This window comes from Zalophus californianus, chromosome 2 (genome assembly GCF_009762305.2).
Source record: "Zalophus californianus isolate mZalCal1 chromosome 2, mZalCal1.pri.v2, whole genome shotgun sequence".
Lineage (NCBI taxonomy): Eukaryota > Metazoa > Chordata > Mammalia > Carnivora > Otariidae > Zalophus > Zalophus californianus.
Window position 1 is genome coordinate 170460666 of NC_045596.1, and position 14807 is coordinate 170475472.

The 14807-nt window shown below is 40.2% G+C and overlaps 1 protein-coding gene across 7 annotated transcripts in view; it reads right to left on the minus strand.

The window, feature by feature from the left end:
* The window catches only part of UNC5D (unc-5 netrin receptor D), a 524695-nt gene that overhangs the window by 81949 nt on the left and 427939 nt on the right, over positions 1–14807 (minus strand). The window lies entirely within an intron of this gene.

The following is a 14807-nucleotide window of genomic DNA, read 5'->3' on the forward strand; positions in this document are numbered from 1 at the left end:
AGGTGCCACCTCCCAAAGTCCAGATGCTAATGCACTCAAGAATTAGAATCCAACGACTTTGGTGGTTTTAACCTGGCTTCAGTTGTTGCTTATTGCCTGCTATCAGAAAGAATTTGGCATGGGCGCAGGATGCTGGCAGGCCAGGCCAAGACGTCTGGAAGTGATGCATTGCTAACGCTGCACACAGAGACAGGCAGAACATCTGTTTAGGACTCTAGCTGAGCTTAACAGCATTTTCTTCCTCCCAAACCACAGGAACGAAGATTATGCTGGGGAGCAAAATGAAACTCCATTAAAAACAGGTGAGATATAGAACCACTCCTCAGAAAATAAGTCAAATACAGTCAGGCTGTTAAAACACTGAGGTGATCGGGTGCAGCTCTACAGGAAGAAAGAGTGAATGGGGCGGAAAAGCCAGGGCTTAACTGGTCATGAGACAAAGTCGGGCCACAAGGGCACACAGGGCAGAAGAGTGGGGCATTTCCCTCTCTGACCCAGCTCTGGGGTCATCGTGACTTGCAGTGGCGTTGTGGAAATTGTGCAGACTCTCGCGGTTAGAATAGGCTTTCCATTGTGAATGGTCTTCATTCTATCTGTGTGACCTCAGTGTTCTCCACAGTAAAATGGAAATAGTAACGTCCTTGAGCGTCGGTGCTGAAATTAAACATGATAAATATAAAGCCAATAGCCCAGGGCTGGGACGTGTTTGGTATTGATAAATGGTAGCTGATACGTAACTCAACATGTTATGAATTAAGATCATCATTAAGATCATCTCAGGCCATGGCCTGAGACAAGTCACAACTCCAAATCAGAAATTGTAGTGGATTTCAGGGATTCCTGAAGGGAGTTAAGAAACTTGTGTCCAGTCCTAGTTTCTGCTTTAGGAAACTGAGCACAAGTCAAAACTTCAGTTTCCTCATTGGAAAAAAGAAGGACAAAGACCAGCAGACCCCTGTGGGCTCCCTAGCTTTCACCCACTATAAATCTGTGGAGTAACAAGCAGAGGCCTTCCACAGAAATCCATGTGGAATGATTTCCTAAAGCAGAGTAAGAAATTATTCGAACGGCCACTGCTCTACTGTAGGATTTGTCATGCTAGGGTCCGGTGTGTCAGTGTGCATCCTCGAACAGAAAAGGCTAGAAACCTCGGGGGCCCAAGAGAACTTCAGTCCCCTGGCATCAGCATCAGAATTGGGTCCTGCTGGATTTTGTGAGATACCAGTATCTTGACAGCAACTGTTATCATTAAACCTTTTCCCGGTTTGAAATATCAAAGATTGTTCTACCATGAACTTGAGAGAGGGAGAGGTCTACCCACCGACCTCACTATCTTTTGGAAGAACTGCCCACCCCACACTCCATATTCTTTTATTGTTTGCAAAATCATTCTCACAGGCCCTGGGCCATGCATCCACTTGGCCTTGGTCAACCAAATCCTCTCTGCTTTCATTTTACCTCTCTCCAAGCCCATGTTCAAATAACCCCCTAGGAAATTAATCCATTAGGGCCATGGTTCTTAATGTCGGCTGCACATTAGAATCACCTGGGGAGCTTTTTAAGCAAATGCCCATGCCCGGGCCCCTGTCTAAGACCTCCTAATTGGGGTTTGTGTTTTTGTGATTACCAAGTGTACCACTCCTTCCTGCCAACAAATCTGGGGCCCTGCATGTTCAACTTCAGCTAGTCTTGCTTCCCTGAGAAGCTTCGAGGTGGCTGCAGTATACAGATGGATCCAGAAGGAGCCCTCCTTTATCCTGCAGGCAGAAAAATATAATTTTGAGCTAGCGGCAGCTGAGCTGTAGTTTGGGAAAATCACAAGTTTTCCTGGGGTCTAACTTAGACACCGAGAGGCACCTTCTGGGTAAATGGAAACTGATGTCATTACAACTCAGTCTTATAATGATTGTGTGCATTTACAAGTTAAAGATGCAAAAGTCTGTGTGGTTTTTTTTTTAATTTAGATTCAATTGGCCAACATATAGAGAACATCATTAGTTTCATATGTAGAGTTCAGTAATTCATCAGTTGCATATAACACCTGGTGTTATATGCAAAAGTATATTTTAAATTGTAATGTTTTCTTTAAGATCCTTTTTATTATTTACACAGTCAGTACACAGTGTTCCAAAATAAAATATATATGTAAGTACAAAGAAAAAACATAATTCCACACCAAGAGATAACCATCATTAATGTTAAGTTACATATACACAACCTAGTCTTTTTCCCCCCGTATATGTTTATATAAAACTATGCGCACGCATATATGTTTATACACATATATTTGCAGGAAACTACAGAAGATTGATAGTAATTGATCATTTTTACCTACAAAGACATGGAATTGTCTTTTGTATATTTTTTTGCAATCTGCTTTTGTCTGTGGTGTGTGTGTGTATAGAGGTATACATATTTATATATAAGAATGATTGAGGAAAAGGGAAAGAGAGGACAATCTATCTTTTTATTTTTGGTAGTGATTCATTTCTTTGCCATTTTACTTTTCTTGCTTCCTCTGTTATAGGAGATGCTCCTCAAGCATTTCCATGGTATCCATTGTTCTTAGGAGCTATTTATAGCTGCACCCCTACCTTCCCACCCACAGCCAGCCTTATCCTTTCTCTGCTGGGAAACAAGTGTGGCCAGCTATGTGTATCCTAGCCCCTATCCTAGCGATGTAAAGAGAGCAGGCCTGAGGAGAAATGGCATGTGGGGACAGATGAGTTCAACTCCAACCCACACAGTGGGCAAGAGACTGCTTCTCAAAACCTGGGGTTGATTATCTGAAATCAGCTCCTCTGCCTTTTAAAGACTACATAGGTATGTTCGATATCAGAGTCTATGTCACTGTTTTTGAGGATCAGGCACAGAGCCCACTCAGTGTGACTGAATACCCACCAGGACAGTGAGCCCGGACTCTCCTCCAAGGCAGCAATTCACATATGTCATTATAGTTAATGATTATTACCATTATCTAATTTCACTAAATCAGTCATGTCCCATTTTTTTATCTCCAAAGACCATCTTTATTATTTCCTTCATAGATCCTATGTTTGAAACCCTTTCCACCAGCTCCCCCCGCAAAAGATACGTGTTGACTGTTTTATTTTGACTCTCCACATTCTTCATCATCTTAAAATATTTAAGAGCTGATTTCTGAAGTTGGTGGAAGAGTCAAATCTTCTTTCTCACCGATTCTCTAGCTATTTTTGTATTCACTGGAATAATTCTGTAGCATCAGCCGCCAGGAGTCTACCATGATTCCACATTGCCTGCAAGTCGTGGCCAACTGCTCTGCCTGCCTTTCCGGTCTTCTATGAACTGGTCCCACCAGTAACTTAGTTTCTGTTAGCACTTCAGCACCAATCCAAGCTCTAGTCTGATCAATTCCTGATCTCTCCTGGCTCACCTCAGTGCTATTGCCTCTCCCTGGGAGGCCCTTCTCCCTCCTATATAAAAATGTCCTGTTTCCAAGGCACAGATCAATTTCTGATGCCTTCTTGATCTTTTTTGGTGATTACTTCACTTACAGGGATGTCACACCTCTCTGGACAGTTTATCTTACTTATAGTCACTACAATACAATGTGGGAGGGAGTGCCTGGCTGGCTCAGTCTGTAGAGCATGAGAATTGATCTCGGCATGTGAGTTTGAGCACCACATTGGGCATAGGGCTTACTTTAAAAAAATACAGTGTGGATTTTTTTTTTTTGTATACTTTTTGTATACTGTTTGTTTGATTTATTTTAGACTTTTTAATCTCCGTCAGTTATGGGTCCCTAACATATAAATCATATTTAAATGATTAGCTCATGAATCATTGGCACTGCAACCAGAGAATCACAGCAAGAAAAACAGGAAAAATGAAATTAAAAGCTATTTGCTTGATTATTTACTGATTGGTAGAAAAGAGGTTGACATTATTGATTACCAATGTGTTTCATTTATTCATGCTTTCGCTCCCCCCCATAACTAGAAATAATTAAGAACCAGTGTTATGCTCTCTGAATGCTAGCCAAGGCTGCAGGAAATCCCAGGGCCTGGCCAATCTGCCTTATATTAGCTCCGGCCGATAATTAGATAAATACAAGGCCTGCTTTGCATTGGTGAAATCACCGCAATTGAATATGTCAGGCAGACCCTGAAGATGACAAGTGGGGATTCTGTTCTATTCTCTTCTCAGCACTGAAAGTTCCTATAGGCAGTAGAACACACAGAGATACACCATCGGCCCTGTATTCCTCCAACTCTTCCAATGATCAAAACCACAGAAAAACCAAAAGAGCATAAAACAGAGCCCATCTCTGGTTTCCACTCTTTTGAGTTTTTAATTTCCTCACTGTATTTTGCTTTTTGTTCATTTCAAAGATTGTGCTCCGAAGTTACTCTTTAGAGACCAGATTTTCAACACACGTACATTACTGGGTTGGTTCAATTCTTGCTTCTTCACCCACCCCTTCTACCCTTGCCCCTTCCCAGCCTGTACAGACTATTCCAAGATCTACTGCTCCTTTGAAAATGCCCTCTGAGCACATCCATGGAGGACAAGTGCAGAGAATAGGAGGTTTTTAGCAATTCCTCCCAGGGTTTCCCAGCTGGTCAGAGATATTTGGGTAATTAGTGACATTCTGGGACTGAATGGCAAAAACACCCACCTGAATAAAAGCTCAGGTCTGAAATACATTATTAGTAAATGAAAAACAGCTCTAGGGACATCTTCTACTTATGAATTGTTCAAGATTCCACCATGTTAATTAGGGGAGGTCAGGCAGGTACCACAACTGAGAGCTTATGGGTGTCACTTCTCTTGACAGTGATCTTCCAGAATTGCCCCGCGGTCAAAGCACATGAGTAGTGTGCATTAGGAGATGGCGTCTTCCCCCACCTTTCAAAACTGAGGTCTCTCTGTAGAAATGCCCTTTGCATTTTCTAAACTCAGACAAGTCGGTGTCCATAATGACCGGGTTCACAAGGAGCATTTGCATATTTCATTTTTGAGCTAAATCATTTGAATTTCTAGAATCCATACCATCTTTGTTATGAAGTTCTACATCCATTCCCCTGATTCTGTGTGTTAGTTTTTTTGTTATAGGTAAACAGTAAAATATGCTCTTGGGTCGCTGCAAACACTTTTAAGCATGGGTTCACAAAGACTATCAGAAATTGGCCTCAAAGTAATAAAATCCAATGTTTCTATCTCTGCTCCAAGGAAGATGTCTATTAAAATCCTTTTTTTTCTATCCAGGAAATTAATTTGCTTTGATTTCCTCCCTTCCAACCACAATAGGAATACACACACATTCTAAACTAAACACTGTTCAGATTTATATTAAGTTTAAGGAAATAATTTATTGGTTAAGGTTCTGATGATTACTTTCTTTACCTTAAGGCAGGAGTGATATCTTAAAAAATTTAAAAACCTTCCTCAAGACGTTAAAAATAGAGCTACCCTACGACCTAGCAATTGCACTACTAGGTATTTACCCCAAAGATGCAGATGTAATGAAAAGAAGGGGCACATGCACCCCAATGTTCATAGCAGCAATGTCCACGATAGCCAAACTGTGGAAAGAGCCGAGATTCCCTTCAACAGATGAATGGAAAAAGAAGATGTGGTTCATATATACAATGTAATATTACTCAGCCATCAGAAAGGATGAATACCCACCATTTGAATCGACATGGATGGAACTGGAGGGGATTATGCCAAATGAAGGCAAGCAGAGAAAGACAATTATCATATGGTTTCACTCATGTGGAACATAAGGAATAGCTCAGAGGACTACAGGGGAAGGGAGGGAAACTGAATGGGAAGAAATCAGAGAGGGAGAAAACCGTGAGACTCTGGACTCCGGGAAACAAACTGAGGGTTTCAGAGCGGAGGGGGTTTGGGGGAGGGGGGTAACCGGGTGAGTGTATTAAGGAGAGCACGTGTTGTGATGAGCACTGGGTGTTATATGCAACTAATGAATCGTTGAACACTACATCAGAAACTAATGATGTACTATATGCTGGCTAACTGAACATAATAAAAAAAAAAAAGTAAAAACCTTCTACAATGTAAGTGCCGGCCTTGACATAGGGTCGTGTGGCTTCCTGCTATGTCCAGAGTTGTCCCTTTTGTTGCTGGATCATAGGGAAGTCTGGGTAGGGAATGGATGGGATGGTGAGATTCAGGAGGGTGGTTGTTTAATGACTATTTACCAATTGCTAAGAAAACACTTAACAATTGATAGACATAGTTTATCAGTCCTGTCTTAAAAAAAATTGCTTAAAGAGAAATTGTGAAGAACCCTTGACTTGTACCTTTTTTTTTTTTTTTAAAGATTTTATTTATTTTGACAGAGAGCAAGCAAGCACAAGTAGGGGAAGCTGGAGAGGGAGAAGCAGACTCCCCACTGAACAGGGAGCCCAGTGCAGGGCTCCATCCCAGGACTCTGGGGTCATGACCTGAGCCGAAGGCAGACGCTTAACCAACTGAGCCACCCAGGCATCCTAACTTGTACATTTTTTTAAGCTTCATCAGTCCCTATGCTAGTCATACATGTACCTACCATTATAGACTGAGCTACTTGCACGTGGAGTCTATATCTGTGTTTTCCACCTATTCCCAGTCCCTATAACAGTAAATGGAACATAGTAGGTACTCGGTAAGTATTTGTCGAATACTTCTACAAGTTTTTGTTGAATACAACATCAGGGTCCATAAATTCCCTATGGTCTGTACGAATTCCTAGGATATTGTGGCTTTTCAGTGAAGGGATTGAAATAGAAAGCTAGAGGCCTGATTTGATGATTCATTTCCTAGGCGAGAGTGTTATGGTTTTACCTTTGTTTCATATCTAAAAGTTGTCCTCCCTCATGCTGCTTAATAATCATCTGAAAGGTTAATTTTAGGTGCGAATAAATTAAAATTTCTCCTCAAAACTGGCTAAAAAAACAAGTATCTGAAAGCACAGACATGTCTGTGATATTTTCATATTTTATATGCATATATATTAACCATAAATTATTGAAAATTACTTGTGAAATCTACATACATTCATATACATATATATGTATATATGTAAGCTACATTTCGGATATAAAATTATAATAATTTCATGTTTTTAACGTGGAATGAAACCTAGAAATCATCTTGCCCAACCTGCTCTTTTTAATAGATACAGATGAAAGGCACAGAATCCGGAGAGATCGGCTCAAGGTCACGTGTTAGTTAACGAAACAACTGAATGAAGACCCAGGACTCCTGCTTCCTGATTCTGAGCCCTTTCACTACCCCGTGATCTCTTTCTCAATGATCGTTGGCAATTTTCCACTCCACTGAACACTCACACTGTCTTCTGCCAAACACATGAACGCAAAGCCAGGTCTTTTCTTACTGTAATACTGAAGCTCCTCTGGAGAAAGGGGAAGGTCAGGGTGATGAGGATGTCTGCTGATGATGTTAATATCTTCATTTTAGGTACCACCTTTCTCCGTGATCTTGAAGACACGCATGTGTAATTTAAGAAGAAAAGGTAGGATCAACACAAAGAGGTTTCCTCTCTATTAATTCACTTTGTTAGTACACCCCAGAGGGCACTGAATTCTCTACTCCGTTTTAAATCACTTCCTTGATTGGGTTCTTGCCATTTCTTTTATAGTTGGACCACTCTATGATCTCAAGCATTAAATCTTCCTCTAGTCTAGACTAATATTTCTTACCCAGGGTTGTGTACTGTTGAATCCTGATTAGATATACTGTAAATGTAGAATCTGGATTCACACAACTAATGAAATGGAAAGAGTTTGTTTTATAGGCCAGAAAGCCTAATTTTTGGAAACTTCCAAAAAGGACTTTGGATATCCATAGTTACAACCAAACCTATGAAGCATATTTTTTAAAATATGGAAAAATATGGCAAAATTGCTAATTTTGAGATGTGGGAATGTAGAATAGGGGAAGTACCAGATGTGTAACAAATACTAATCCAGAATGGCTGGCAACAGATGGGTAATTCTGGAATCTGTATATACAGTCTCATAGTGTGTATGCTGGATTTTTTTTCCAAAGAAAAAGAATTTTTGAATTTGTGTTGGAAAAATTAGGACTTGCTTTATAAAAATTGATTTTCTGATGAGGTGGTCAGAACATGTGTATTTTATAACATGAAGGAAACCTATATAATCCTCCAGTTGGTATTGTGAGGACTGACTTTCTCACCTGGGGATCTCTCTGCAGCCTTCCCCTTGAGTGATTTTGAATTAGTGGTGAGAATCATAGGATTTTAGAACTGGTTTAGACCTCATTAATCACCTGTCTCCTCCTCAGGACCAAATCCCACCTGCAAAGGAAGACTGGAAGATCAAGAACCCTTTGTTCAGCTACTTAGAAAGTTCTGAAAAAGGATACTCAATCTCTGGTTTAACACCAGAGTTTAAGAGTCATGATTCCAGGGCCCCTGGGTTGCTCAGTCGGCAGAGCACCCGACTCTTGATTTCAGCTCAGGTCAGGAGCTCCGGGTCCTGGGATGGAGCCCTGCAACAGGCTCCACGCTCAGCTGGGAGTCTGCTTGAGATTCTCTCTCTCCTTCTCGCTCTGCCCCTTCCCTTGCTCACATGTTCTGTATCTCTCGCTCTCAAATAAATCTTAAAAAAAAAAAAATCATGATTCCTAAACTCTATTTTCCAACATCTATTAATTAGAACTGGCTGGTATAAAGAACACAATTTGTATTTCATAGATTTTAATGACAAGTACAATTTATTTCATTAGATATTCGTCGGATAGGAAATGTTTTAAGAAAATATCTAAAGTGTCACAGTGTCAATATTTAGCAGAACAAGGAAAACAGTTTTTCTGCCACAGGAATCCCTTCACTAGAACACACACACACATGATAATTATTTACACAAATGGAGCACTTTCTGTGGGTGCTAAATGCCTTACAGGGATTAGCTCATCTCGTCCTCAAAAGGAACCCTTTCTAATAGGCACTATTAGAACTTTTATTTAATATATATATATTATTTAATATATATTTTTAAAGATTTTATTTGAGAGAGAGCGAACGAGCGTGCCAGTCAGGGGAGAGGGACAAGCACACTCCTCACTTAGCATGGAGCCCAATGCGAGGCTCGATCTCCCAACCCCAAGAGCATAACCTGAGCCAAAATTGGACGCTTAACTGACTGAGCCACCCAGGTGCCCTGACACTATTTGAACTTTTATAGAGAAGTAAATTGAGGCTTAGAGAAATTAAACTTGCTCATAGGACTGTAATTATAATTCAAACTCAAGCAGTCTGACCCCAGAGCCCTGATTCTTCAACCCTGTTCTTCACCTATGGGATAAATGTTCAAATCTCATAGGCTCGGTTCATTCATTTCTTTCAATCCAAGGTTCAGGCCCATTTCCAATCTTTGAAAAAGAGACTAACCTCTTTCAACTCAGAATCACAAAGATCATTTGAAGGCGATTCAACCTTTGCTCTGAATGCCAGATCTACCAACCCGGGCCGGCCCCCATGAGCTCAACTTCTGTACCTTCCGACTATCAGCCCCAGGTCAATGCTGCTGCCTTTCCTGTGCTTCTTGGGTATGGCATCTACAAAAATTTCTATTTACTTTGTTACGGATGTGCATTCCCACCAACTCTCTGGTTCTGTGGCTGAAATTTCACTTCCTTAAGAAATGTTTGTAAGTTTTCTAATGGGCTGTCTTATTTACACTGTCATGGAGATCTGTTTACTTTTCTTGTTTTTGTTTTTTTTTTCCCCAATCTAAGTAATATGATCTGGAGGTAATGTATCCTGCTCTCCAGCTGCCCAAATTTAATTTTAAAGTCCTTCCTATTTACAGTGGAGGTGTTTTATTTCAATTCTGCTCATAAAATGAACAAAGTTAACAAGATGTGCCTGAGATAAACAATCTTTCAGAGATCGTGTTTCTGCAGCATGTGCAGCACTTTGTCTAATTTCACCAAAAGAATAGAAGCGTAGTATAAGTACAGATTGAAGTATGTGGGCGGGGCGTGGAACAGGAAAAGGAGGATGGAAGAGAGAGACAGGCACAATAACTGCCTTGATTTCAATTAGTTGAGAGAGAAATTCTTCCCTAGGTTCCTCTGTCTTGACCATGTATATGCAGCACACAGGTCTATGAGGAAGTAAAGAGAAGGTGGTGACAGAAGAAAAACGGCCTAGATGGGGAAAGGCATCTTAACTGTTTTAGAGCCAGTTAATAAGAAGGGCCATAGATTTTTAATGACTTACAAAATACACATCCGTCACAGACCAATGGATGAAAGCCAATCCTTACTTGGAAGGAGGATTATGCTAGAAAAACGATCAGATGTCTTTATCTTTTTATTAACAAGGCTAAAAGTAGAGAAGTCTATAATGGATGGATAACAAAGGGGAGAGATTTTATGGTAATTTGTTGAATATGGTTTATTCTTTATTCTTTTTATGCTCCATCCCACTCAGGACACAACACAAAAATGACAGTTTTAGCCTTGTAGAATTAAAAAACTGCTTTCACTAAAACACATGAGTATTGAGATATCTCTGCTTTATTTTCTTTTTTAATTAAGCACAATGGAAACTTTAGTCATGAGCCACTCCACTCTGTCTCATTAAAGCTTGTTATTCACAGGCTTTCTTATTGGGTCCCATAATGGGAAAGTATTTACTGGGGCATGGGGGAGAGATTGTTGCTAAGCTGCTAATGACACCATATGTGTCCAAATCTACATTCTTACTACTCCTGTGGGTCTGCAATATTATATCCACTTCTGCTATGCAATATACATGAAGGCAACTCTGAATTAATCAATTGTTATACAGAAAGGCAGCTATTGGGTATTTCTAGGAAAAATCTTTGTGTAAAAAGGAGAACACACTATGTACTATAAATGGGATGGAAATGGGTTTTTAATATTAAAACTACTTGGGAGAATTAGCAAGCAGTAGTAAACTTCATGACAACTTAAGAATGCACTGTGCTGGCATGTTAACCTGCTGGCGCCATTTTCCTTTTGCTATGTAGAGTTTATGCTATAATGAAGCAATCGTGCAGTGCAGCTGGCTCTGAAATAGGAACTTATCCAACACAAAGTTTAGGAATGAGTCAAGTAGGTATTCTGGACTCTTTTGCCTGGAGAAAGGAAAGGATGAATTTTGTTTTGGTAAAGGGAAACCTACCCTTTGTAATCCTATATGCAAAAAGTAGGCATTCTATAAACCACTAGCAAAAAGAGTTATTTTAGATGCACTGAGCTAACCCAGAATGAAAATTCTCTTCTTCCATGCCCTGGGAAAGACCAGGAAGGGACCCAGGTAATTACTGTAATGGATAATAATGAAGCTCAGACTGGTCCAAGAGAAAATGCTTACCAAGGCAGCCTTTACTTTGATGTGATTACAGGCTCACCTTTTCAGGTGGTTCCTTTAGGTCATTTTAGTAGATCATTCAATAGACAATGTAGTTAGATTATTAGATATAGCTTGGGGATGTTTATTTGAACCTGCTATTGTATAGATGTCTTTACCCTTGATTTTGTTTCCAAACTGTCTATTCAAACTTTTCTTATCAATATACCCATCAGAAATGAAAACAAACCAGCATTCAACTGCAATTTTGGTTTCTGAACTGTCAATGTTGAACTGACCTATCTCACATCTTGACAAGAAGGTCGGATTAGCTATTAGGTAGCTCAGCCTTAAAGATTTCCTCTCTCTTTCAGACCCCTGTGGCATTTCTCTGGCTTCAGTCTCATGACACATCTAGGTACTAATCTCCTCTGAAGCAGACTGATTTAATCTTCTCAAGCCACAGCCCTTAGTTTTCTATCTGCTAGAATAGAGAGGGAACAAGCTTCTCTTATTCCTCAGGTTCGAGCTAAACACCCCACATATTTCACCCTTCTGTTCCCATCAATGAGGTATGCACCTGTTACTGACCTCTGGCTGCGATCCTCAGAGCACAGAAGTCGCTAGGGTCAGCAAGTAGAAAGGCATTGGTCAGAAAACCACCCGATGCTGGTGGCTAAGCTTAGAAAAGCTTCCTGACAGTCATACCACAGAATTATCTTTCTGGAAGAGAAATGTGCTACCATAAAAGCATTGGATGTTTAGTTTAGCTTGTAATTTGGATCATTGGACTGTTTTTGGCAAAGATTGTCTGATCTTACTCTCACCAGTCCTGGGGCATATATTTTCTGGTGGAGAGCATTTAGATGTGGCCATCTGTGATAGCATAACACTAAGGTTCTGTGCGCCAGTCACACCTGACCAAGCAACAATCACACCCAAATATTAAAGCGATCATTCAGAGCTGGCAGCTCCATCTCTAGGAGAAATGCAGCCCTCAGGGACAACCAAGGAAATCCAGGTACTCTGTTGAAAGCTAAATAAAATCTAAGAACTGTAGGTCATCCAAGAGTCAAACAGTGCCATTGTTAAGCCTCCAAGAAAAGTCGGGAACTGAGGAATTGCTTTAGGGTTATGTTTGGCATGAAAGGAAAAATTTAGAATGAAGGAGATTCCCCAACTGTAACATGACCTAGATCCTTTGCAAAGCTCCTGCTCCACAAAGCTGTTGCCCAGTGCTATTTTAATCAAACCCGGCCTTCATTGCTGAAACAGCTAGTTTTACCAAGAGCACTCTGGCAGACTACCAGTGACACGTGCGGTGATGTTGGCATCATTTAACTAGACTGCTGTTCATTGCTTCCTGCAGAGATGGTAGCCACTCTGTCTAAAAGGCAGAATATGTTCTGGTGTTGGGCTCTTACAAACACACCCTTTGCCCACTGATGTAAAAATAGATCTTATGCACCTCTATGATTTCAGATGCTTCACTCTTTTTCCCTTGATGGCTGCAATGACTAAGCTTTTCAAGAGTCTCTGATCATATCTGACTGACATCTCAATATGCATAAAACGGAGGCTAAAAGACACTAGAAAACCATGCTTCAGTAGACGAGAGGAACGAATAGAGGGAAAAGGCTCACACAGCATTTTAAACTCACGGAGGGATTTCACAGAGATCTTAGCTCCAATGCCAGACATATTCCAAACTTCCTTGTCTTCCTATAGATTTTATTTCCACTACAGGAAAACGGAAACTGAAAACCCACTAAATTACACACGTGACTGAAACCATACATGGCCAATGTCCACAGAGAGGTTCACTCAGTAAACGAACGAACTGCTTCAAGCAACCGCCTGAACTATGGCCATGACCTGCTCTAGGGAAAGAACGAAGCTTTGGAACTTCACAAGTACGTACGTATCTGTGGTGATTAAATTTATGGGTCAACCTGACTGTGCCATCAGCTGCCCAAGTATTGGGTTGAAAATCATGCTGTGAGAGTGTTTTCAGATGAGGCCAACATTTAAATTGGCAGACTGAGAAAAGCAGACTGCCCTCCATGATGTGGGTGGGCCTCATCCAAGCACAGTTTAAGGCATAACCATCCCCTGAGTAAGAGAATTTTTCTGCCTGTCTTTGAAGTGAGACATTTGCCTCTAAAGATTTTGGACTTGCTGGCTTTTATAATCACATGAGAAATTTCCTTATAATTTATATATAATTATATATATGTTTATACACATACACACACATATGTGTATATATATATATATATATATAATAAAACACACACACACACACACACACACACACACACACACCCCTTAATACAGTTCTCAGATTTGAGACTTGAGGTCTAGGCTGACCAGTACACTTTCAGGACTGGTAATTCCTTTCAGCCCTAAAGAGAACTCTTACTCAAATGACAAATGCCTATGTACCACAATACAAGCGTGAATAAATAATATGCGCATGTTTGACAATTCTTTCTTCCCTTAAGGGCTAACCATTGTCTGTCTGCTTCCAGCAGTGCCTCTTAAGACTAAGTTTTGGCCATAGATTCTCCCCCCGCTGCAAGTCTCATCGATGGTTGATAGAGAGGATTACTACTATGATTATCTAAAATTCAGCCAGTAGCCAAAGATTTATATTGTCAGTGGTTCTTCAGAAGACAGCTGAGATTCACAGTCCTAACTGTATCAAAATATATGGCTCTGTGTTTAAAAAAGAAAATAGACCTCAAAGGTCTATTTCAGAAAATATGGTGGTAGTCAAGGGTAGTCAAAAACACATTTCCTTAAACTTCTTGCTCCTGAGTTTGTGTTAAGTTTCCTTACATTTTGGAAGACAGAAGGCATTTGGAGGAAGGCCAATGGTTGGAGTACTAGAGAGGGTGAATCTGACATGTGTGGGGCCTTCAGTACTTGGATTGAGAAAATAAAGGCACTATGGGCATCAATAAGTGGTCATTTCAAAGTATTAATCATTTTAACTAATGTTTTAAGCATCTAGATTTATTGTGAAAATACAACAGCATGTTTGAATATCCTTGCTCTGAAGGCTACCCAAACATACCGATGCAGAAAAGTAAATCCAACTTAGGCATTCCCTTCATACTGTCATTTTCCCAAATAAAAAGCGACACATATTCCTGAAAAGATGACAAACTATTGAGCTATATTATTTTTTGCTGGCTATTGTCCAGGAAGGCTACTTAGTTCTAGAGAATAAGTGTGTCCTGAATCTCCTGTTTCTTAAGGACCTAAGCAAAATCAATATACCTTCACTCATCTGAGTAGGCAAGTGAGGAAGGGATTAAGTATTTACTGAGCACCTACTCTGTGCCATGAAATACTCACATATATTCTTTTATCATTTAGTCTTGCCAATAACCAAGTTTTGGTACTTACATAGTCAGAGGAATTAAGCAGTTAGGTGACCTGTCCA